Source organism: Triturus cristatus, chromosome 12 (assembly GCF_964204655.1).
Source record: "Triturus cristatus chromosome 12, aTriCri1.1, whole genome shotgun sequence".
Classification (NCBI taxonomy): domain Eukaryota; kingdom Metazoa; phylum Chordata; class Amphibia; order Caudata; family Salamandridae; genus Triturus; species Triturus cristatus.
The window spans coordinates 91,077,524-91,103,854 of record NC_140595.1 but is presented as its reverse complement, the minus strand read 5'-3'; the positions used below and the strand labels follow the sequence as shown (position 1 = coordinate 91,103,854).

Genomic DNA, 26,331 nt, shown 5'->3' with positions numbered 1-26,331 from the left:
ACGACATTCTTCACACCTGGTATGTAATGCACCTTGTATACGAAGTCAAACAAGCGTACAGACATTCTCGCCAACCTTGAGGATGCAGTGTATAATCCCTTGGTTGTCAGCACTTTGACTAGTGGCTTGTGGTCAGTGCAGAGATGGACCATCCTTCCCCAGATATACTGCCGGAAATGCTCCAATGCCCATACACACGCAAGTGCCTCACGTTCAATCACGGAATACTTTTCCTCCGCTGGAGTTAGTGATCGTGAAGCGAAAGCCACAGTGTTCTCATTGCCCTTGGAGTCTTTTTGGGTTAGGACAGCACCAATGCCTTTGTTACTGGCATCAGTTGTCAAATAGTTTTGCAAGGTTGAATCGTATCCTTGCAATGGTAACGCCGTGCACATGTCGTTCTTGAGGTTTTGAAAAGCGGTTTCACAGTCCTTGCTCCATTCGAATCTGTTCTTTGTTTTGAGCAGTTGTCTAAGATCGTAAGTTTTCAATGCAAAGTTTTTGATGAATTTGGAGTAAAACTCCACCAGTCCTAAGAACGATCTTACTTCATCCTTGTTGGACGGAACAGGGGAATCCTTAATTGCCTGTAACAATTCCATTTTTGGGCTAATACCTTCACCTGTTATCTTATGGCCCAGGTAATTTACAGATTTACATGCAAATTTGCACTTGGAATGTTCTGCGGTGAGACCTTTACTTTCCAGGATTTCGAGGACTTGCTCAACTCTTACATCGTGTTCTTCCTTGGTCTTCCCCATAATCAGGATATCATCCTGAAATAGTAAAATTCCTGTAATTCCCTTGAAGACATGGTTCATAAGTCTTTGAAACATAGCTGCCGCTGAGGCCAAACCAAAAGGTACTCGGGTGAACCTGAAACAGCCATGTGGAGTAATGAAAGTTGTCAACGACCTGCTGTCACGATGTAGTGGCACTTGGTGGTATGCAGACTTCAAGTCCACTGTTGAAAACCATTTTATACCCTTGGTTGCAGCTAACATTTCGTTTATTTTTGGAAGTGGGTACTGTTCTACAATTATGTTTTGATTGAGGTCTCTCAAATCGACGCAGAGCCTCAATTTTCCGTTGGCTCGTTTGGCAATAACCAAAGGTGCGACCCATTCAGAGGCATCGATTCTTTCAATAATTACTTCGTTTAGGAGTTGGTTCAATTGAGATTCAACCTCCTCTCTGATGGCAAAAGGGATATTTCTTGATTTATGTATCACGGGTGTGTTAATAGGTTTAAGTTGTATTTTATGTTGATATCCCTTGAGCTCTCCAACAGTCCCACTAAATACCTTGGGGTATTTTTTGAGCAAGGAGTCTGCGTAATTCTCGTCATCAAAAAGGCTTAGAACGGGATCCTCTCTGCTCGGATCAAGGATGATTCCCAAACTTCCCTGATCCATCCACCCCAATACAGATGGACCAACTTCAGAAACATACAGTTTACTGTCGGAGTCGCGACTTTTATATTTGAAATTGAGTCTCTTGTAACCACATACCTCAATAGGCTCTCCAGTAAATGACCTTATTTTTATATCTGGTTTCTCTAGGTCATTTCCCAGTTTAGATTCGAATTTATCCTTCCATACTTGCTTGTTGACTATGGTGTATGGAGACCCAGAATCTGCCACAATGTCAATATTTATTCCTCCAATCGTCATGTGACATATAGGTTTTCTTGTTATGGTTATTTTTTCTGTGGTGTTTATTACATCTACGTACTCGCCCTTTTCTTCTTCAATGTTTAGTACATACATGTTAACGTCATCATATTCATCTTCACTATCACTTGAGTTCCCACTGTACTCAATCATTTTAATTTTTTGTGGTTTTCTTTTGTTGCAAGCTTTCACATAATGCCCTTTAACCCCGCAATGTGTGCATTTAATTTCTTTGGCTGGACATTTGGGATCATTGGCCAAGTGAGATGGGCTCAAACATCGATAACAATGAAATTCAGTTTTGGTATCATTTTTCTTGTACACTTTTCTATTGTTTTTTTGATGTACATTGGTTTTGTTATAGTTCTTTTTATCAACCACCTTCCCCACGACATCTCCTTTATTTTTCTCTTTCGTTTCTGCCAGAACTGCCTTGGCGCAACGCCCTGTAAGTTCTGCCTTTCTGGCTATATCAATTATGTTCTGTAAAGGATACTCTCCCTTAGCCCACAGATTGTCTTGTATGTTGGAATTAGATCCTTGCATTACTATCTGATCACGTATAAGTTCATCATGCAGGTCTCCGAAACGACAATTTAATGCTAGGTTTTTCAATACAGACACATAGTCGTCAATAGATTCATTGTCACCTTGTTTTCTGTGGAAAAATTTGTATCGGTCCACACCGACGCATACTCTGGGTTTATAGTACGTATTGAGGTCGTCAATGGCATTACTGAAAACGTCGCCTTCATTTTCGGCCCTAATCCTTTTGTTTATAGCATTATACACTTTTATGCCACCAGCCCCCAATGAATGCATTAGTAACTTATACTTCCTTTCAGGTTTAACTTCGTCATCTTCTTCTAGTGTGGAGATGTAGTTTAAAAAGTAATCTCTCCACTCTTCCCATTTGAGAACTGGTTCATCCCCTGCTCTTAAAAATGTCTCGGGTGGTGCGAGATTCCACACGTATCCAGATGCCATGGCACAGAGTTATGTTAAACAGGTTAGTCAAAGTACAATAGTGAAGTGAGGAAAGTACACGTTATAAAATAGTGAGGGTGATTCTCATAGTAGACGAAGAGGGAAAAAAAAATATGCTTAATAGTGCAGAGAATCACAGTATCTGCCAACCCATGGGGAGTGAGAAGGGTTTATACTGCCCACAACATGCCAGTATTATAGTCAATAAAAGGATTTTTGTGAAACTCTTACTAGTGGTGAAGTCCCAAAGGAAAGTCCTGGTACACCGTGTAGTTTCCCCTCGAGCGCGCGCTGCACCGGTGAAAGTTAAGTTGCTAAATCCGGTGCGCGCATTGAAATTGACTGGAGGAAGGAAGATTGCAGCGTGGTGCGTCGTGGCCAATGCGATCGTCAGCAGGGAACACTAGACCGCTAAAAGTTGGAAGAAGGGTTTTCCAAGATGGCGGCACGTATCACGTAGGAGCGTGATGACGTGTGGAGCAGCTGAGAGGCGAGTCTTTTAATGTTGACAGTTGACGGATGACAGTTCAGATGACAGTTGAGGCGGTTGGGAAAACCGTTGAATGTCAGTCAGGGAAACTGAGGTTTTCCTCACAATCAGCCACTGCTCAATTATTAAATCAGAACGTTTGAAATCGCCACAACAGTTTCTGTTATTTTTTTAACGAGAAAGCGTTAAATTTGCAAATATTCACCTCAGGAGGAGCGGATGTTCTTTGTAGAAATTTGTTTACACTCCGCTGGGCACGACAAAGGAAAAACGAAGTCCAATGATATGAAAGCAATTGCCCCAAATGCTGGGTGATGTCCTGTCGAAATTCACGTATCAGGAAGTCCGACTAATGAAACTGCAAGCCTCTTGTCAGGAAAGAATTATATTTTCTTTCTTTGTTCGACGAACGTGGGTTCCGTGTTGGCACTCGTCGCCAAGTTGTTAAGATAGACTCACGCTTGGATGAAGCAGAAAGATCCTTTTATTAACATATACCAACACATGCTCCGACAGGGAGGAGCGAATGACGACTTGTAGTGTCGGCGATCAGCTGTCAACTGTCAGTGGAACAGTTGGACAGCTGATGACCTCACAGGTATGGTGTCCGCGCAGGGACACACAGTAGCAAACTAGAACGGTGTCCCAAGTGGGACATAAGAGGAACGTAACATACACCCCCGTGTGCTCTGTCAGAAAGGTCGCACGTCATGTTAACGAGCTCAGATAGGGAGGGGGCTTTCATCGTTGATGGAGAAGCATACAGATGCGAACCTGTGGCTGTTAAAACAATGTTCAGGGAGCCGAGTCAAACACTTGTAGGTGTTGGGTTACCTAATATATAGTTTAAACCCATACATGATGACATTACTCACACACACACATGTGGATCTATGCCACAAAATAACACACGGATGCACAGTCGTTTGATCCACAAAGTGCCCGGGGGAGGAAGATTGTATACGGACACACGGTCCTGGAGGAAGTTAAATGTCCACCTCCCCATTCTGTAATTCCTGACCCACAGCAAAATGCACCCACGAGCATCACTCACCACTCTTGACAGCAAGTCAGCTCCACGATCATCCGAACTCTTGAGAATCACTGGCCCGGAAGTGGAAGTACACTCGACATGGGCGCCGCCATCTTACTGCAGCACAAGTGAGGTCATCTGAACCCGCGCTGGTAAAATCATAAACATCACCTCCTTTCTGACATAAATACGCGTCTCAACAACTATGTTGGTCCTGATTAAGTGGGCAGATAAAACAAAATATGGTTCCTGTCATTTGATGGCTCTCGACACTACAGCTCACTCAGGTTCACGTAATCAAACCTGGCCATCTTCGAATGAAAAGATGTCCTGTTCGTTACAAGGGCTTCAACTTGACTAAACTGAAATCTGAAGTTATGGAAGTTGTAGTCAAATTAATGCAGGCGTGGTGTTTCCCCTAATGAGCCTGCGAGTGAAAATGTATATGCTTTTTATATCTTAAAAATAATGGCTTTCAATTTTCTGGCAGGCCTAAATATCTTATGTCTGTCTTAAATGAAAATATCGTAAATATTAAGGTATAAGGAGAAGCTCGGATTAATTTTGAGTTTCATCTTCCCCATGGCACACTGGACGACAAATAGCAGATAAAAGAGCGAAGGCAGATTTCACTGGAGTGTAGGCGAGTATCAAGAACAGAATAAGTTCCGCAGAATGGCCTTCTATGGTGACTTACGAAGGGAGAGCAATATACAGTACAAAAGGAGGCAGTGTACCAACTGAGTGTGTGTGTAGAACTGTGTAAAATGTCTTGTTTAAAATCAACGGCCACTCCTAGGCTTGCATGCTAAGCATGAGCAAGTGACAGCGTCCCTCTGCCTGACCATAATATGACCGCCAATTACGACGCTCTACTTTTTACGCCTGCGCTAACTGCGCCTTTAAATTTAGAAGTTTACAGTCCGCTGTACCAGGCAAAGAGGAAGGACTAAGCTGTCTCAGTCAGTGCTTTCGCTTACGTCCTTGTTTTACAGGCTTGTGAGTCCGCACGGTGGCGCTGCGGAGTGAAGCTACTGGGGCCGCGGGGTATTGTGGGCTCCGCTTGCGCTGCTCAGGCTCGCGCTGGCTGAAGGATGGGGGCGCGAGGGCAGCAGCTGGGTTCGGGCTCGCGCGCCACCGCTTCGCTGCCTCTGTGACGTGTGCGGAGCGTGTCGTGCAGCGAAGCTTGCGGCCTGGCGCCTATCGGACTTCCCGGTGGCGCGCGGGACTGGGAGCGTGAACGGCAACAAGACACCCGCCGCGGGCGGGGGGGCGGAGGAGGGGCCGCGGGGCCGCCTGGCCAGGCTCCCGGGACTCCCGAGGGCCGGGACCCCTAGCCGCCATCTTGTGATATTATTATCAGAGTCGAGAGGAGGGGCTGGGCCTGGAGCAGCAGAGCACGGTGAGCTGGGGAGAGGTCGAAGGGGAGGGGTGCGTGTTATTCGGAGTTCTCCCACCATGCCCTTCCCTGCAGTCCAGCATACAGCCTGAAAGACCTAATGTCACCTGACAGCCACCCTGTTACTCGACAGCACCTTGTGATACACCTGCCACCTTTCTGTGTGCGTCATCTGACTACCACCCTGCTACTGGGTCTGCTGGTCCATTGACAGCTCGTGTTTTCCCCTTCTTACTTCACCGCCGTTTAGTATACAACCTCATACTGGTGTCACTGTGCATGTGGGCCACCTGCTCCCTCGCCTCCCTGCATGACCAGCTCTCTGTGCTTGGTGTACCACCCTGAAACGCCAGTGTCGCTCTGCTTTTGACCTACATGCTAGCTTCATCATAAAAGCCCCCTGACAACTATATGCCTCTTGAAAGCTCTCTGTGCCTATGTTTATTTGGGCTGCCGTTTCTACTTTAATTATGATAAACTCGTGTATCTGTCAACAACCACAACAGTGCCACCTGTCACCATTGCCCATCTTGGTAATCAAAATATGACGTACCACCCGTACATCTAGCTACCAGTTCCCTAGTGCTTGAAGTTAGAAAATAGAAGTGCAGATAACCAATGCCAGAGTACCTGCTGTCTTACGAGATGCGGCGGTACTCCACTTAAAAGTTGCACTACTGCTTAGAAGTGCAGGTACTCTCTCTCAAAATAAAGTGGTTACTCTGTACTTGAGGAAAAATACCTCCATTTAGAGCCCTGCCCTTGGAACCACGTGTGTTCTTACACATTGCCCCTGCAATTCCACTTGAACAACCATAGGCAAGCTAACGGTCCGATATCACGTCCTTGGATTCATAAAGCATCTAACGTGCCCTTCTCTCAAGGAACGACCTCTATCACTGGCTGTCATCAGCTACCCTGTCCTTATGGTGTCTGTCTGCTCCAACAACACCTATTAGTTGTGTGCTTCTCTGCACTTTTGGCTCCCTGTCTCTGTTCCTCATGCACCTCCATGCGCCACCGCCCCCTTTATGTTGTCACCACGTGTACCGGACACTCCCCCCTTCCACCTCTTCCTTTGCCGTAAGGTCTCCTGTCCATCCTGTTCCTGCGTGTCGCCCCCTATACCCGAAGTGTACCCCCGGCTGCTCACGTGCCCCCTGACCTCCACCCATGCACACATAACAAGTGTGCTAAGTGCATGTCGCTTCTATTTCTTCCTCTGGATCACTCACCTGTATGACCTTTGTCCCTTATGCAGTTTGATCACCACTGTTTTGCTGGGTGACCCATTATTTACATGTCGGCCTCCTAACATCCCTTTACGGGGTTTCGATTGTTTATCCACCCTTCTTATTTTCTTAGTTAATATAGCCCCCCTCCTCGTAGTAGCTGACTGCTTTGCCACACTTGCCTCCTGCTAAGCAATCAACACCTCTAATTTGTCGGCAGGGTTGTCTCTGAATCGTGGGCACTGCTGTGTCCCACGGGGTCGTGAAGGAGTTTACGGTGTTGCTGTCTCACCCTTTTATGCTCTTCACTCTACTCCCCCCCCCCCCCCCCCCCCCCCCCCGTGTTACTCTGGTGAACCGTGCGAAGCCTTATTTTGTGGAGTTTTGAAACTGTATTCCACCTATATACATGGTTGTTGTTTATACTTCGTTACCGCTAGAAATTAACGTTTTAGAATTTAGTGCGACATGGTGGTCCTCTGCTGACCCCTGTTCTAAGAGTCACCCGTGGGTGCATGCCTATTATCCGGCACATATTTGGCATTCTGCCGAAAAGCCATGAGGGTCACCTGTCCCTCTATTATTTTAAGCGGCTCTGGGGGCTGCCAGAGGTCGGTGCTGACGCTGACTCCGAGTCGTGTCTTCACCAGGCTCCGATGCTCTGGATTGGGCCTCGGGTCCCGCCCCTTGGCAGTGTCAACACTGCACAGATACCGAGCCGAGTCTCCAGGGGGAGGAGGGGAAACGGAGAAGGTAAACAAGCGCTCCAGCTGCCCTCGTCCCTCCCTCCCCGTCAGGCGCTACCCTCCAAGCGTGGTGTAAATACACCGATGGCCTTCTGTCCAACCCTCGGGGGTCAGTTCTTCGACGTCCCCACGGCTCGTCCTGTCATTCGGGTGCTTGTTGTTGCCGAAGCAAGCGAGCAACGACATCGCATCCATTGGGGCTGCAGCTGCCGTATCCTCAACGCGGGCTGCGCTTGTTTTGATTGGTGCTCACACCCCCTCTACTTGTAGTGAATTCAGGGCATTACGTAGTGCCAGCCGCCCCCGTCAGTGGCAGTGAGTTCTTTGCACTCGCAGCCCTTTAAACCAGTGGCTGAGGTCTAAACGCTGGAATCTAGTTTGTCATCCACTCTCCCCTCCTGTGTCCTTTACCGTTCTCCCCCAGTGAACGGGACTCCGCTCACAATCGAGCCCATTTTTTCCGTGCAGTAGCTTCTTTGCCTCCTGCAAATAATTTAAGAATTTAACAGCATATTCCTGAGCCTTGCTTTACTCCTCAATCAGTCCTTTATTCTAGTCTACTCTACACACAGTTCTCAGTCCGTGTCCTTAGAAACTCGTGTCAAGTGCCTCTCGGCTTCTCCACACACCAGTCTACTCGTTGTTACAGCTGATTGTCTGTTGAACACTTCACTCTCACGCTCCTGCTGCAAGTCTCGAACATTAAAGGGACAGTGGTGCAAAGTTCATTCTGAAAAATGTATCTTAAAATACCAGCATTTGGTAAACCAAACTTTCAGTCTTGTGAACAGCATCAAACGATATTTTTTGCCTGTTTAAATATCTCCCATATGCTTTCATAAAGGGGCGGGGGATCTTAATTTAAGGCTTACTCTTATGTCCAAATAGTTACCTGCATTACATATTTATTCTGCTTCAAAAGCCTTGGGAATTAATGCCTTTTGCTTTTAAACTATCAAGGTGGTGGAAGGCATTTGCACGACTGTGTAATAGATTTGTATATCAAATAAAATATTGCACTATTTGTGCACAAATTACTTACAGGCAGGCTCTGAATTACCTTGGTCCGTAAAATAATACGTTTAATCGTCATTATTTTAAACGAAAATACAGAAGTGCTGGTACTCACTTTTCGGAGTACCTATTTGCTCCTGAGCAGTGCAGTTCCTCTCATTAAATGTACTGCAGCAGCGCTGAGCGGCGTAGGTACTCAGTGCCTACCCCTTTAAAGCACTGCTTCACCTTATAACTGGCAGATAGCCAGTCTGTTATTTGCTCGTGATGGGACGTTGGTTGTTGGTATGGCAGATGGTGCAGAGTTAATTGGCTGCAAAGTTTAACTCTCCTGTCGCAGGGCAGGTGTACTCTCTGAGAACCACATTGAGGCTGTTACAATAATCCAGCATGCTTATGAAAAGTGTGTTATGCAGAGTGCAGTAAATTGCCATGGTTTGTACAGCCTCGAAGTGCGGATGGAATCCAAGTCTACTATACAGTTGTGGGATATTTGCGGAGCAGAATGACCACCATCTCTTAATAGTCTATGTGGGTTGGATTCACATTGGTTAGGTGCAAGTCATGTTGGAATGTGGACGATAAGATAGGAGTAGATTACACTCATTTAAATGATGGATTGTATTGAATATTTCATTAACCTTTTAATGCGCAGAAAATGTCAGGAGTTCAGCAGATGGCAGCTAGCGGAATTCATGTGAGTTTGTGTGGAGCATTATGTGCATGAATGTGGATGCCGAGGGGTTGGTTAGTTCTGCTAGTGTTTACAGCTGTCCATTGCTCTGCTTCTTGTGGTTATGTTTATTGGAATCTTTGCTGAACTCTGTGTGGTTTGAGTGTAGTAAGTATGCCAGAAGTTATTTTGTCTTGAGTACTGTTCTTGTAGTGCAGTATAGCTCGATCTGTATATGCCATTGAGTGGGAAACACTTAGCCACGCAGGCTTCTTGTGGCTGGAGTGTGCATATGATGCCGCCAATTGTTGCGTAGTAGCTGTTCTGACAGCTAAGAGCTCGTGAGTAAAGAGTTGCCCCTTGGTAGAGAGGCATAAGCAGAGGTATTGTAAAGTGTACAGTCACAGATCTCACAGGAAGTCATTTGGTTAAGCTCCAGATATTGATGGAAGGTGTTATGTATTAAATTGGTTGCTCTTCTTATGATGGTACTTTAAGGGAAAGGAAACACGGAATGCAGAATCAACCTGGAGGAGAGGCATGTCTTGCATGGGGTTCTGTTTTAATAGAAGTGCGGTTGCTCTGTAGCTCAACTCTTTGAGGTGTGCCTTTGTTGGAAACAATGTCTGTATTGCTGCATATCTAGATGGTGGCATTTTGGCTCGAGGGACTTTGCAGCGCTGAAAGGTGTCACCCCCCATTGGGATTCCACATGAGGAATTCTTACCAGAGGTAGTGATATCTGGCATAAACATCTAAAAGACTAGTTCCTCCTCATTCAACCAGAGTTAGTATTGTCAGCATGAAAACACAAGTAGTGCAGTGGAGGTAAGGATAGAAAAGGAAGAAAGTAAAGAGTAGATGAGCTGGAAGAAGTGTGAAAGGAATATGATTGATATGACAGTAGTGGAGGTGGACAGAAATGATGGAGTGGGAGATTTTGGACAGAGGGTAGGCAAGAGAATGAGTGGAGGGGAAATGAGAGAATGGGGAAGGCAAGGAAGAATTAACAAGCATTGGCATAGCCAATGGGTCTCGCTTTTGGGACCTTAGAAGTGTTTAGCCATGCAACAGTTGCATATCTAAATACCTATAAGGTCCCAAAAGCGAGACCTATTGGCTATGCCAATGCTTGTTTCTGTTTATTACTGCTCTGTAGTAATGGCGGCGCAGGGGTGCTACCATTACTACATAGAAGTAATAAACAGAAAAAAACCGGCTCACGTTGAACGTGAAAGTGATCACATCAAAGCGGCTGTGCGGCCGCGAAAGTGAGGCGCACATGCACTGTAGCTCTAGGCTACAGTGGTAACACTTTTTTGACCCTCACAAAAAGTCTCGCCAGACCAGCGCATGTGCTGGGTCAGGCGAGACCTAAAAATTACAACAGACCGAGATATGTATGATGATCAGGATGAGAGACCATATAGGTCTTGTCAACTCAGCTGCAGAACTGCTGCTAGCTGAGTGTTCATAAAAGGACCAAGAGCGTCCTTGAGCCTTTCACTAATGTTGGGGATGAGTCATTGTGAGAGAAAGAAGACAGTGGTAGTCTTGCGCCCCCCCCTCTCTCTTAATGTGATCTTGTAACAGGTGAGAGAAATTTAGGCACATACGGATGGGGGAGAGCGCAGAAGCATATTTATTCTTACAACTTTCCATGTTAATGTGGATTGTTTACACGGTTCTCATTCAACAAGGGTAGGCTATGGTGTTTTTAAACGGGATCTCCACACCTCAAATTGGTTGACTGCTGAATTTATTGTTTTGTATTTAAAGGTCTGACGGGTGGGGTTGTCTGGGATTGTGGGAGGAGAGTCTAGTAGGACAAGTACTTTGTGGGGCACACAACTTGTGTGATAGAAAACTGAGTCCTGTTAATGGACTCTGTCCATACAACATGCAGATTTGGTTTCCTCTACTCTGTGTAGTCTTCCGTAATCTGCCCCAAAGCAAACCATAGCATACTGATCTGGTCTCCCTGAACTTCTCAGCAGCAAATAACACCGAGCCATTAGCAAGAAGCTGGGGTGTCCATTATCTCAGGTGTGTCGCTTGGCTTCAGCACCTGAAAAGTCCATAGAGTGCAGATCTGCCTAGCCTGTCTCCAAATGTAGATCTTCCTCCCACCTAAACCGTGAGAGAACCATAGCAGTAACATCCCTTGCTCTCTCCCTAGTGTCTCATCCATCAACCCTTTACTTACAGCTCAGGTTTTCTCAACAGCCTGCCTGATGTAACCTTTAAACAACATAATTGACATATGACTTCCAAGGGATGATAGATGCAGGGCTGTTCTTCTCAAGTCAGGCAACCTCATTACACTAAGTTGTAATGAGCCATATGGCCCGTAATTGAGATGTGTACAATCAGACCAATTTCCTCAAATTTGACTCTGTATACCCGTATTACTGCTCCTTTGGAGGGCAATACAGAACATGAATTGCACAGTGGTTACTCACTAACGTTAGATTTCTGCACTAATGCACATGTTACTATTCCGCAGTATGGTGCTGAAGAGTGATATGAGGCATAGAACACAATAGAATCTGGGAGAAATATTTTCAGGTCACTTGGAGACATAAGTGACTCGGAAGCATAGAGTGGGAGGTAAAGGCTAATATTTTTAATATTAAACTGTGTGAATCTGACTGTAGTGCTTCCAGAGGAGATAAATGATTCTCCACACCATTTCAAACTGACTTGCGTTGTGAGGCAAAGAATTAAGGGTGATCCAGAGGTAAACACATTTGCCAGGGTAAAAATTAGGTTTGAACAATTCTGTGAAGTAGAAGGTTTCAGTTTAGGTTAGAACCATAAGCTCATGTACTAATATCCAGTGGTACGTGGCCAACCGGCAATGACGATTTGTGTGGAAATGAGACTGATGGAAACTAGAAGAGAATGCGTATCATCTACCAAAGATGATCAAGAGAAGCAGATTAATGAGGCAATGCTTGTGCAAAAGTGATCTAGAGTGAGAAAGGTAGATTGCGCAAAACCAGATGGAGGGCAATGTCTACAAAAGGGAGGGTCAAGATTGAACTTGGCATAAGGAAAGGGAGGCGAGGTTGGAGGGAAACCAATTGAGAGCTATGCAGCCATTAATTTGGATTGAATTATTTAGTGTGCCGAATATGGCAGAAAGGCAATTGAGGACCATAATAAACTAAAAGTGACCGTGTTGTCATAAAATAAGAGACTTGTGATGGCTCTGTAGAGTGCATGGAAGCAGGATTAGATATGGTGAATACATTTTTCAAGGAGCGATATTGAGTAAACCTAAGACCAACCTTTCTGCTGGAAGAAAATTTGAGAGGCAGGGTAATAAATGGCAAGACTGATCTTCTCTGTTGGTTTGTTTATACTAGTTTGTATATTTGTCAAGTCTGAAATACATCTTGCAATATTCACTCAATACATTTATTACTAATGTGCAGAATTCAAAGTGAATTTTAACAAAATATTACAACTCTGCATACTAACCTAAATGGAAGTAAAATCTCACTGGAACCAGCCCACAAAGCACCATAAAATTATTGTATGTCCCTGCAGCTTGTGCTCTTGTTCTGGTCAAGTCCCTTTTGTTTTCAACTTGTACACATGGAAATAAACAGCATATAAACCAGGTATAAGGTTCAAGACTAGAAAATTGAGTTTTTTTTTTCTTCGTTGGAGCGATGACGTGCCATCTTGACCCTTACTGAGTCATGGCCACTCCTCCACTGTCCCATCAGTGTATGTAAAGAAGTGGTAATACAGTAGCCAGTATAACAAAACTCCAGAGAAATGCCCCATGGGACCCACTTCACATACAGTCCACAAGAAGCTGGGCTGGTATAACACAACACAGTTTACCCCACTCTGGGAGATCGGGAAGTTGGGCGGGCTGGGCAGTTCAAAGGGTTCAAGCAATGGGACTTAATAGGAATCTTGAGGGTCAGCGACCTCTGGGTCAGGGGGAAGGCTATTCCATTTGCACAGCTTCAAGAGAAGTATGAAATGGCATCCACTGAAAAGTTCCACTATCTCCAAATTCGTCATGCACTCATGGCCACTGTTCCACCAGAGACCACCCTCCCAGAGGCTTCACCATTGGAGGATAGATTACTCTTGGAACGTATTGACCGGAGGGCTATCTCCCTAACCTACCAGAAATTAATAAATAACCAACCAGACCCCACAGTGAGAGTCCGTGAGAAGTGGCAGGCAAACATTGGGGAGCTAGACTATACGGATTGGCAGGAAGCGCTAGAGTCCCCGCGGGTAGTGGCAATATTCTCTAGATCGCGACGTGCAGCTCAAGGTGTTCCACAGGATGTATTTCTCCAGGCTGACGCTAACCAAAATGGGGAGAGCTGATAGCCAGCTCTGTTTGCAGCAATGTGGGGCTATAGGTACATACTTTCACACGATATGGGACTGCCCAGACATTCAAGCATACTGGGAAGCGATCATGAATACAATAACACGAGTCAGCAGAGTTCTGGTACCACCAGAGCCCAAATGATGCCTCCTAAACATATGGGAAGCCACGGGCCTCAATCATGCAGCCCAGGACTGGGCGACACTGGGCATGATAATAGCGAAATGCAATATTGCCAAACTATGGGGAGTGCAAGCTGCACCAACACATGCAGACTGGTGTAACAATATGGACTGGGTCATGGTGCCCGAAAAGGCAGAATATGTAAACAGAGGCTGCCCCAAGAAGTGGGAATGGATATGGGGAGGGTGGAACAAATTAAGGGGGAATATTTGTTAGATTGCCGTTGAAGGGATCTGCACTGGAAAACAGCTGAATGGTGGATTGTAATAAAGAGTGGGGGGGGGGGAAGAAGGCTACAAATGATGTTGTTCTCAAAATGAACACATGGTTGGGGAAAGTGGGGTGTGATGTTGTTTTCAAAATGAACACCTGGTTGGGGAAAGTGGGGTGTGATACTGAAAGTCAATAATAGATTGCATGTACAAAATGTATGTCGGACTATGCTTTCAGGCCATATATCTAATAAAAAGAGTTGGAAAAAAAATAATACAGTAGCCAGCACTATGGTGGATTTACACTGGCATGGATGGAGAGCTAAAACAATTTAGATACAGTTGACGACACTGGAAAAGAGACAAAGATTTATCTCTTCATGAATTGAAGAAGTTTGCGGTTTTAGTTTTACATATCTTAATTAGCAGATTTGTAAACTTGTGTAATCTGTATCAAACATGGTCTATCAAACTTGCTTCTTGTCCGTTGGCCTGTGTTGATTTATCTTGTTCTTCTTTTGGTCCCTCCCTTGGAGTGTATCCTCTTTTCCATCCCTATGATTGGCTGACTTATACTCTTCAACTACTCACATTTAGGGAACTACAGTTTTTTTTCTTCCTTTTGGTTAACTCCATAAGTGTTCATGGGTTTACCAGTTCTTTTTCCCCTTGGGCTTCCCTCCACATGCTACGTGTTGAGGTCCCCCTCATGTGCTGCTCGCGCTCCCTCTTGTCATTTTCTCCCCGTAACCCTTCGTCACTCCACTCTGTTGCTCTGATTTTGTGTGCTTCTCCCCTCATACCAGTTTTTGCTCTCTTCTGGTGTGCTGCTTTTCCTGCCTCCCCACAACTGCTCTTTTTAATTTTATTCTGGCTAGTGCCTACTCCTTTTTTGATGCTAGACCATTGCCCTAAAACTGCACCTTCATGCTGCTCCAATATCCTATTTTAAATTTACTTATCCATCTTGCATTGGTAAAAAGTAAAACAAGACATTTTGTGTTATATTTTTTGAGATGTGCTCATTCGGGGTGGTACATGCATCTGTGTGTTTGAGTCAAGTGTTCGTCCAGTAGCAGTCATGTCTTTGCACCTTTTTTCCTTTTGGCTTATGCTGCGAAGTATTGCCAAAATGCTTTTGTAAAACTAGTACGTATCAAATGTGAGACCTATAGGCTTTGTGAGCCTAAGACTCTAGTGCCTGCCCGGCTCTTTATAGCCACCACATCTTTTTGGGTAAGTTTCTTTTGACCCACCAAAACTTGGTAAAATGTGTCTTTATTCTCAATACATATGTGCTTAAATTAAAAGCTCTTGTCTGATATGTAACAGTTTGTTGATATATGCCAGATGGTGCGTTACTTTGGCTCTAGGACATCGCTGGTTGCAATCCAAAGCAAGTTGGCTGTGTTGAGAAGCCTTCTCATATTGGCATCTGTCCTGAAGTGTGTGTAAAATCCCTCACGTTTGTTCTCAGAGACCATGCAGCACAGGCTTGCTCATTAAATCGTTACTTCTATTTAGGTCTGGCTATAGTTAACTTGGTATGTCTTGCCAGTATTCATGTCCTACTAAAACTGTAGAGAGATTTGCCTTGATGCTGCCCGTTTTTTGATTAGCCTTTCGTTGTAGTGAGTAGTGCTTCCATTGCAATTGCTCCTGGAGCACAACCCAGACTGCTGCTGGATCCCAGCACTGACTGCTGTAGTTTTTCAGAGTCTATAGCAGCATGATGAGGCTGAAAACCACAGAAAGAACTTCAGCAGCACAGCAGGTAAAGCTTTGGCATGGCAGGGAATGTAGGAGGGTTGTCTGCACAGTGGATTTAGCAGGGAAAGGCCCTACCAATAACGCCCTAATCCCTTTTGATTATGAAACTCGCATAACATATGCATGGTCACAAAACAAAAAAACACAATACAGCCATGTAGGGTCATATATAGAGCGGCAAACTCTTTAATCAGATTTATGTGGCCAAGCCCAGGCCATGGGAAGCACCACCGCGAGACCCGAGCGGGTCCGATGTTTTGTATTTTCAGAGCAAGTGCCGAGCTGGAGGGGTCAATTATACGGAAGGCGGCACAATGGAACATTGTTTGTCCCGTATGGATATTTTAATGACATTTGTAAGGCAGCGCCCACTCGGGGTGTAAAGACTACCAGTCCCATGGTGCAAGCTGTTGTTACTCACCTGATTTACATCGAGGTCTCAACTGAAAATAAAAGAGGGGACTTACTGGTAGGCTGTGGTTGCCTTTCTTGTACCTGATCCTGACCAGAGGAAGGGAGTTTTCCCGAAACGCGTCGGCAGTAAAGATGGGGAGATGTCATGTGTGCGCTGCCTTCTTTCCTGACTTCACCTCTAGTAAGTGCCTCCCAATAGAGCGGCAAACTCTTTAATTTTTATATATATATATATATATATATATATATATATATATAGTTATAGTTAGGACCCTGTTTCCATAGGAAATCCGCAACATTCTATTTGGAATAACTTTGGCGCCGGTCGACGAATCCTCGTGAAATTTTCAAAATAGGTGGGGCGCTACGCTCCGCTCCTACCCTGAAAGTCTCGGGGGGGATTCGTCAAGCGGGGGCTGAGAAAAAAGGGAGGTCCCAAAACGCGTTTTTCCCATGCATTTTTCCATAGGACCTTTAGACACAGCTACAGCCCGAACGGCCGAACAGAGTTACTTGAAATTTGGCAGAGAGGTAGTCTACAGGTCAAGGAAGTGCCTTTTGTAGGTCTGGTGTAAATCTGTTCAGTAGATCCTGAGAAAATAGCATTTAAATCAATATATATATCTGAGCCAGCTTACCGTGCGCTTACCGTGCGCTTACGGTAAGCTTACCGTACGCCTACGGTGCCGTGCGCGAGCGCGATTCTGATTGGCTGTTAGATCTTAGTAAACATTCGAATCGTTCGAAACCAGGAAGCGGTTGCCGCCATTTTCTCTCTCGCACTCTGAGGGGGGGAGGAAAAACAAAGGCAAAAAACATGTAAAGGGGCTGTATATACAGCTCCTAACCACCTTGCCTCGATTAAGGTGTCCCAAAAGAACCCCCAATGCAAAAAATTAAATTTTATTTTTTTTCGGAAAAACGCCGATTACGCTTACCGTACGCGTACGGTAAAAATTTTTTTTTTTTTAAAAAACTATCCACACTTTCCCCACCCCGTGTGCAAAACGTGCCCGATGGGCACCTTTTGTGCATGGCATATTTTTTTTTGTAAGGAACATTGAAAATATTACATTTCACAACGAAGCGCATAAGTCCTCTATGTGCGGACGGTGCGCGAAGCGCATCGTGCGTACATGGCCCATCAAGCGTAACGTGGGCACGCGGTACGCGTAGCGCACCGCGTGCCCACCGTGCGTGCACGGCACTAACTGCGTAAAGTGGGCGCGCGGTGCGCAAAGCGCACCGCGTGCTCACTGCGCGCGCACGGAACGAACTGCGTTAAGTGGGCGCGCACGCCACGAACGGCGTAAAGTAACTTAGCATTTAAAAAACCGTACAAATTCACTGAAAAAACCATAGGTTTCACACACGTTATAGTTAGGAATTAGCATTTAAAAAACCTTGCAAATTCAGTGAAAAAACCATAGGTTTCACACATGCTATAGTTAGCTGGAGATTTTACTCATAAAAAAACAATGAAATTCCCCCGTTATAGTTAGTGCAGGCAACTATAACTCACGCGACCGCAATCCTCTGCTGATGACATATGTGTCTTTATGAAAAAAAAATATTTGTAATATATGTATAGCTAAAATTTAATGGAAGAAGACATGGGCAAATAAGTGTCTAAATACAGTATTAGCATCAGCAGAGGATTGCGGTCGCGTGAGTTATAGTTGCCTGCACTAACTATAACGGGGGAATTTCATTGGTTTTTTATGAGTAAAATCTCCAGCTAACTATAGCATGTGTGAAACCTATGGTTTTTTCACTGAATATATATATATATATATATATATATATATATATATATATATACACACTATCAGGGGAGAACTCCTTTCTGGGCAAGAACACTCACCCAAAGGTCACATGCTCAGTCATTGGGTTCCCTCATCACACCTGGACTGCAAGGCCCATGGTGTGGGCTACAACTTCCTTGTGGGGGAGGAGCTAAGGCGTTTTGAGGATGAACAATGGTATAGGGTCAGTGAGGGGCAGAGTGCAAAAGAAGTGGTAGATAAATCATCTCCGGAGGGCCAAATCAATTTTATTCTGTGGTTCTCTGGGATAGAGTTAAAAAGAGAAGACTCTGGGTTTAAGTCAAATATACCCCTATTGCTGGTCAACATGTTTCTGCCCATGATTCACTCCAGCGGGGTCCAAGGGCATTCATCAGTACCTGGTAAATTAGTCACTCTGCTCAAAGTTGTGATAATAAATAAAGGTATACTGGCCACCAAAGTATCAGAATGGCCAGGATGGCGATGGCCTGTGTATATTCTGGTGAGTGAGGGTTCTTACCCTGAACGTAGTTCTCCCCTGACAGCTCTTACACACACATGCACTTGTATTTAGGGCACTATATGGATGTATTGTGGAGCTTTGCAGAGATTAGGAGCAAAGAGAATATTGCAGGAGCTGAGACTCCAGGAGTACGGCAAAGGCTAAGAGCATAGGAGACATGGCAGTGTCGCAGCACACACTGTAGAAACAGATTGTAGGCAGGATTGCACTGTGTTGGAGCAGAGCAAAGACTTCATGACCGTGTGCTTTAGGAGCACCGATTAAAAGTGATTTGTGGAGGGCTATGGAGCAGACAACAAGAGCATTAAGGACAGGAGCACAACAGCAATGAAAGAAACTTCAGGCTGAGCTCAACGTGGAATGCTTCAGGAGCCAGAAACAGTGGAAGACATGACAGAAGACCACAGAGAGTTCGCAACATCTCTGAGCTTTGCAACAGTATGTTCTAATATTTCCTCCTAAACCTTTCCTGGCGTGCTCATTTTAACCTCCTCCACTGTTTTTTCTTTTTCTGGTCTGGATAGAAACCGTGTTAACTACTTGACAGAGCTCTTGTTATACCAGAGAAAACAAAAGGAGTATATAGTGAGTGGCCTGGGCTCTCTTTGTTGATCAGTCTCTTCACAACTCAGGCAGGAGGTAAGGCAGTCTGCCTAAGCACTGCTTTCATTGTAGTGCATGGATGGAAGTGCCCATGAACTCCAGTGGAAGCATACTGTTTTCAAATGTTTCTGCTCTACTGCAACATAAGAAAAGGCCATTGCTGATGCTATAGACATAGTCTGCACCCCAGCGACCATCCTTCAGAGTGAATAATTTTTAACCTCTTCTGTGCCCATGACGAGATGGTCTCGTCATGGAGCACAGTCGCGCTGTGCCCATGACGAGACTATCTCGTCATGACACCCACCCACTAGGGAAGCGCCAGGCACAGGAGGGGGAAAAGGCCTGGCACCCAAGGGGTTAATAGTCCAGCAGCTACTCCCTGGTGGCGTGGGATGGCTCCAGGGGACTTGCCCCCACCATGGTCTACCACATCAACATTAGGATGCCTCTAAGCAGTTCCCCTACTGCGGAGGTACAGAGCAGGCGCTTGGGGCTACAGCAGTCATTCATGACATGTATATTTTGCACATAGATATGGGCTTTCTTCTCAAAACATGGCCAACCAGATAACCTTTAAAGAAGATGTCTTTAAACTTAAGAAACACATTTTCTAGTTAACTAAGACACTAATGGCATTTCTGTATCATGTGTGCTCTTGAAAATCCAAGCTCTGGAGCTGGATAAATAAAACTAGCACAGCTGTGTGGAGGGAAAGCAATTGTTTTTGAAGCACGCAATTTCTGCCCAATCAAAACGGGTACTCCTGGCTCCCAAAATGTGAGTGGAGCCAAATACCCTCTCCTGGTGATCCTCGCATAATTGTCTGATCTCTGCGCTATCAAGCCAAACCATATAGATGACCGCTCCAGCTAGAGTAGCCTTTTATTCTAAGAATAAGGGTATTCACAAACCACTGAAGTAGTATGTAGGCATTGGAGATGCTTGTGGAGATTGCACCTCTTTGACTATGAGCCAACCATGCTGATCACACCTGCCCACTACGGCTACACTTTTTATTTTAGAACACCTCTCTGCACATTGAACTGGGGTAGCACTGCCAGCAAATGTCTGCTACCTTTACACAGGACATATACCAGTAGTTCAAACTTTTACCTCACAGAAACAGTCGGTACGGTTATAGTGATTAGGAAAAAATATGCAGGCTTCTCTGACACACAGATTAAAAACTCACATAACAGCAAAGGCAGCTTTAGTAAGTTTCACACATTCTGAACAGGTAAACTTTGCAGTAGCTGTTCAGTCTTCTCACACTGCGCAGAAACTGTTGCCAGCAGGATTCCACGTACCTCTCAGACACACACCAGACATAGCATGGTCTGCAGCGGTGAAAGGCCTGCATGCACTCTCACTCTCGAGACGCAACACAACCATCAGTGCTGCGAACTTTGCCCTGACAGCATCAGACTGCCCCCATGATTAGGATGAAAAGTTGCACACTCAATGTGTCCTGGGTTAAGGAGGAATAATTTTCCATGTTTGCCTTGTATAGTCTATCATCTGCAGCTCTGGTTGAGTAAAACGTAAAGCAAAGGTACAGGTCCCAGAGTGCAGTTTAAGCAAGTAAGGGCAGTTGGCATGGATTATAACTCAAAGTACTTCTTCAATAATTTAACTTGTGTGGTTGGTGAATGGATTAATACAATAACGAGTCAATGGATAATTGAACAGGTGTGCAAGAGTGACTGAATGCATGGATTTTGAGTGCATTGACAAAGGAGTGAATGCATTGATAGAAGCATACAAGCAGTTTCATTCATTAATTGGGGCTATTTGCTTTGCCATTGATTGTTTTTTTATGGCTTAAGCAAAGATGTGTGAATTTCAGGGATGTGACCCAGCAGAGTTGACCCCTCATAGATTATTCTGGTGCTGGTCTTGCTGGTATTCCTATTACCCTTCTCCTCCCATCCAGTGATGCTTATGAAGGCTTGATCCTCTCCTAGTTCATAATATATGCATTGCTTTGAAAACCTCTCCCTCTGGTACTTCTTGCCTTTTGTCCAAACCGAGATTATGCACGTGACCCATGCGCCTGAATACTGATGTAATTTGATGTTGTTGCCAACATGGTACTCCTGGGCCGAAAGCCTTTGTAAGAGAGCCACATTAGGTAAACGTGTCTGGCAATGAGTCGACTCACTGTATTCGGAGTTAGGCACATCGCATCACAAGTGGACTATGAATAGTTGTCATTTTGTGACCGAGCGCTAGAGGATACAAATCTGTTTCAAATGAAGCCCCCAAATTTAGAACATAATTTCTGCAAAGAATTGCTAAACAAGAATGTATCTAAGATTCAGCGGAAGCTTTTGATGCATTGCCAGATACATGAGGTGGTGAGTTTTCTTACTGTACTTATTGCCCTTCAAGAGTTAATGGGTTCCATGAAGTGAAGGGGCTTATTTTTTTTAATCTCAAACGTACTGATGCATTAGTTTGCAAGCAGACTTTGTATGCAATTATTGGTAAACAAAAAAGGCAGAAACCCCACATCATACCTGCTATTAAGAAGTATATGTGATTGATGATTTATTTCCTTTCTTAAAGTAGACGCACATATCTGTGAAGGACAGCTGTTGGACATTATTGGGTTGCTGATTAATTGGAACAGAAATGTAAACTGTGGAACGAGGGGAGCTCCTGTTAAGTATTTGTACCTGCTGCAGAAATGAGGTTACATCATGAGTTTGAATCCACAGGTCAATAGAGAAGCATCACAAACGATGCTTGTCTGCTGAAGAGTGTGATGGCACACTTGCCGCATCTTTGTGGTTTGAGTATCCTGCAAAGCATTCTGGTATGTGAAATTGGCTCCATTACATTTCTGCACATGGGTAGAACTGGAGAAAGGCACATGAGCGAAACACTGTTTTTACTTGATCAAGGATAGCATGTTGGTACAAATCACCTTCACAAAGTCCCTGCCATGACAGAGGGCATTGTTTTCATATTTATTAACATATACAGCCTTTTATAGTGCGCGGACTGAATCGAACTCCGGATTCAGGGTGTTTCTCAGTAAGAAATCAAAACAAAAGGCCAGCAAAATGCCGAGCTTGATAGCCTACAGTTTATAGTCACAAGGCAATAGGGTAACAATAATAGCTTTTTAAAACGAGAGAAACAGGTTCTCGAAGAATTATACAATACGAGGCAATATAAATTGAGGCAAATCGATTTCGAAAGTATGGTCCGAAATCTAATTTTGGTTGCAGATAAGTGGAGGAGGTTCAACGGAGCATTGATTAATGATGGCAAAAATGCTTTTTTGGCCATGCAAGGCATTCAAAAGCACACACAGTCGCATGTTGACATAATTATAGTGACCTATTGTCAAGGTAACACAAATAGGGAGAATTAGTTAACCTTGAAAGTCAATTATATAAAGGAAGAAGTCGTAATATATTCTAGGAGATGGACTCTACGTTTTAGAAGACTAAGTAGTTAATATAGATAAAGAAGGTAGTCTGGAATAGTAGCGGAGGAGGGTATGAAAAGACCCATATAGGAATTGGAACACAGAGAACTGGGAGCTGCACTACCATGGTACTCCTGAGCAGTAAGATTAAACAGCCAGGTGCAGAAGTTTCCCAAGAAACTCATTATTTAGAAGGGGTTTTAAAACTTAAGAAGGAGATATGAAGAAGACGGGCAGTCTGAATTCAGCGAGCAGTGCTGGAGCAGGATCTGCAAAGCATGGACTTCTTGAAACGGGAAGAGGAGAGCGATATTATGCATTTGCAGTGTAGGGTACAAAAGCCTACAACTATGGACAACGTCTGGAGAGAGGTTAAGGAGTTTGGAAGCTCAAAGCTGTATTGATGGGGCAAGCGGTACTTGCACAGTAGCAAGCTTCAAACAGGAGCCATTTACGATAGACAACTGTGGGCGGATGTGATCCACCTACTAGAGTTTGAGAAACCTAGCAGCATCATGAAGAATAGCTATGAATGAGATGCCTCCAGTGTCAAGTTGGGAGATTACCTCATCCTCAATTGCTAGCATCTGATCCAGAGGGAAGAGGATGTATTTTAACTTATTGACTTCATGAAGGAGCATTCTGCATACATAGCCATAGCTTAGATGTGCCCTGTGAGGTTTATTTTGCGTTGAGAAGGCAACGCAACAATTTACATCTAAGTAGATAGTCTGCTGGGTCAGACTTTGGGAAAAGGAGGTCTTAAAACATTTTAATTGATTTTGCTCCATCCATTTATGAATGTTAAGCAATGATGTCATCTTTGAGGTGGATTTAGGACACAGATAATATTTTAAATGTTACCTGTTTATTAATGAAATGAGGTAGCAAGACCTTCCAGAAGTTTACTAAAAGGTTCAATACGAGTAGGATGAATGCTAAGAGGAGGACTAGTGGACACTACTAGAAATAGGGTGAGATTTTTCACAGATTGGAAGCACTCTGAGAGCAAGAGTAAAAATAATGTAAAGCGGTTCCCTTCATTCTTATCCTGTTTTTCAGATTGTTCAGGATGATTTTATGGTCTGCAATGTCGAATGCTATTGTCAAATCCACTAGGATGAGAAGAAAAGGTGTAATCTTTATCAGATTTGCATGGGATGTGGCCATGCACCAATAATGTCTCAGATTCGGAACATTTTCAAAATGGAAATCAGGAACTCTATTTCCAGCCATAATAATTACCCCTGCAGAGCCTAAGAAACTACATCTTTAACAGGACCTTTAGCCATGCCAAAACAAGCATCTGCAATGCAATAGGTCTCACATTTACACAAGTTTGAGCTATTGGCATTTTAAATGATAATGCCTTTTATTTATGTTTTGGTTTTTAAAACATCAATAAAAGGCATTGTCATTTACAATGCCAATAGCTTCAACTCTCGCAAATGTGAGACCTATTGCATTCCAAATGCTTGAAGGCATCGCTGAGTTCACCCTTCTGTCTCCCATGCCCCTGAAGCGCTTCCCATTTGCTAAGAGTTAAATAAACAAGCCAGTGGTCACAACTGCGCACGAGAGACCCTACTGCAGTAAGAGAAACTCATTCAAGAAAATAGCGCTTACGGAAAAAGAAAACATACCGTGTAACCGAAGTAAAAAGGCCAGTCCTCATGGGAGGTTACAAATAAAAACAAGGCGGTAGTAAGGAGGGACTAACAAGCCAAATAACAAATCGGAAGCCATCATGTAAGAAGGACAATGACACAAGCCAATGACAAATAGGGGTGGAGAGTGGGCGGGGCTTCAATACAGCATGGCTCGCAGACCAGCGCATACACTGCCCAGGCTCGACCTAAACAATAAATTGTTTGTGTTTGCATGTGTAATGGGACGCTGTTCAACCAAGTGATGGACCCTGTAAAGAAAGAAGCGACTGCTTTTTAAAAGAGCAACTTTTATCCTCATGAACAAAACTATGCTAATCCTTCAACGGCAAGCTTGGAGAACCAGAGGGTATGCTTTGGGCCTTACAGGCACATAGGTCTTTTGCTTTAAAAATACCCAGCAATCTGTATGTATTGAAACATGCTTGCAGATGCTGCTACTCTACCTTCTGTATGCACTGTAAAGGATTGAAATGGAAGAAAAGTCCTATCAAAACATCTACTCTTGACCTTTGCTCTATGCGGACGCATAGTATTGAGACTGGGTCCATATTTTTGGTGTATTAAGAGAGTAAATGTATTTTAGGTATGGATAACACATTATCATTGTATAAGCACTAACATTTACAGATGATCAGGTTTATACGGAGTGACACTCAACTTTCTGTACTTTGCAATTCATGACATGAAATACAACTACTATTTCAACAAAATCATAATGTGGTCCTCCGAAAATGTGGGCAACGATATTTAACACCTTCTGGTGTTTAAAGCCTATAGAAGTGCAGGACAGATGTCCTCTTTAATTGAACATTTTTGTATATTGTGACCTGACTCAATACAAGGTAACGCTTAACAGTATGTTCATAAATGTGCAGTGTATATTAAATTGTCAGTTTTCTGTAACATGATGTACACACATAGAAGGAAAGCAGACCTGGCATCCATATTGTTAGGCTCAGCTGTTGTCCGACATAGCAGAGCATTGTATGAACCTGATAGAGAAATGAGAAGAGTACTTCAATGATCGTTAATTAGTGCAGCAGTGTCAGTTTATCGGCTCTCTTTGAGTACCCCAGTAAGTACATGTTCTTTGTATGCTGTAGAATGGTTGTGCTATAATCAGCACAATGGTGTTGGCGAATCACAATGGTCTTCAAAGGGTTGATGAGTCCTTTCTATGAAGGAGAGCTAGAAGTGTGGATCAAAGACTGAAGGCCAAAGTCAATCTATGATGGTGCTTTTTTAGGGCCCGTGCCTGCATTGCAGTGCGCAGCACTGCTCGCACAGCGAGAGCCCTTTTGTATGGGGTTCTGAAAGCTGCTCACACGTGTGGTTTTGCTTTCCGCGGCTGCCATTGGCTTTCGCCTGCTTTATAAAAAAAAAAAAAAGAAAAAGCCAGCACGCAATTGGGCAAAGGCGGGCTCATGTCCCGCCTTTGCTCCGCCTATTCCCGTCGGTGGCTAGCACGCGCAGCAGCGTGCTTTCGCCTCGCTGCCGCGCTCCCTCACCCCCGCTCCTCTGTGGTGCGCGCACACCACTGGTTGAGCTTGTGTCATTGCGCTGTCGCAACCGTGACACTTTCCTTTCCTTTTTATTAAAGTAACAACTGCCCCTTTTCCAACTGAGAACACGCAATTTCTTCTGAATTGTATCATCTGAGACTTTTAAAATATACACCAGATTTTCATGACGTTGTTCATGAAAGTTTAGGTTCCAATTCCCTTGTTTAAATTATTTAAAGAAAAAAACAATGTATTGAAAACTGCAGCACTGATTTAGACCTCTATACAGTTTCCCTGATCAAAGCGGAAATAACGAAACAAAATATTGAAATACCCAACAATCAATATGCATATAGAAATATTCGTAATGTATATTCTTTATCCGAGTTTCAGTGTTTTTTATCGTGTGAAAAATACTACGAAGGTTTACTCTGGTTACTTGTGTATCTTTGTGATGTTCCGGTGTCTTGGAAAAAAACAGCAACATCCACAACTTGTTTTTCCTTTTTTTGTTTTTTAATTTACAGGAGCCTAAAAATCAATGTTTTGCAGTTCTTACTTCCATGTACGGTAACGCTTACTGAATCGGCCTCAGAAAACAAAACTTTTTAA

At 44.1% G+C, this 26,331-nt stretch overlaps 2 protein-coding genes across 5 annotated transcripts in view; one reads left to right on the top strand and one right to left on the bottom strand.

Annotated features, from left to right (window-relative positions):
- The window catches only part of DAP3 (death associated protein 3), a 93,365-nt gene extending 88,090 nt beyond the window's left edge, over positions 1-5,275 (bottom strand). Inside the window, exon 1 of the mRNA XM_085637968.1 lies at positions 4,205-5,275. The gene's annotated coding sequence lies outside the window, so the exon portion shown is untranslated. The remainder of the gene's footprint in view (positions 1-4,204) is intronic.
- Positions 5,276-5,447: 172 nt separating this feature from the next.
- Positions 5,448-26,331, top strand: part of ASH1L (ASH1 like histone lysine methyltransferase) — a 599,934-nt gene continuing 579,050 nt past the window's right edge. For all 4 annotated transcript variants that reach the window (XR_014972078.1, XR_014972077.1, XM_085637967.1 and 1 more), the window contains exon 1: positions 5,448-5,585. The gene's annotated coding sequence lies outside the window, so the exon portion shown is untranslated. The remainder of the gene's footprint in view (positions 5,586-26,331) is intronic.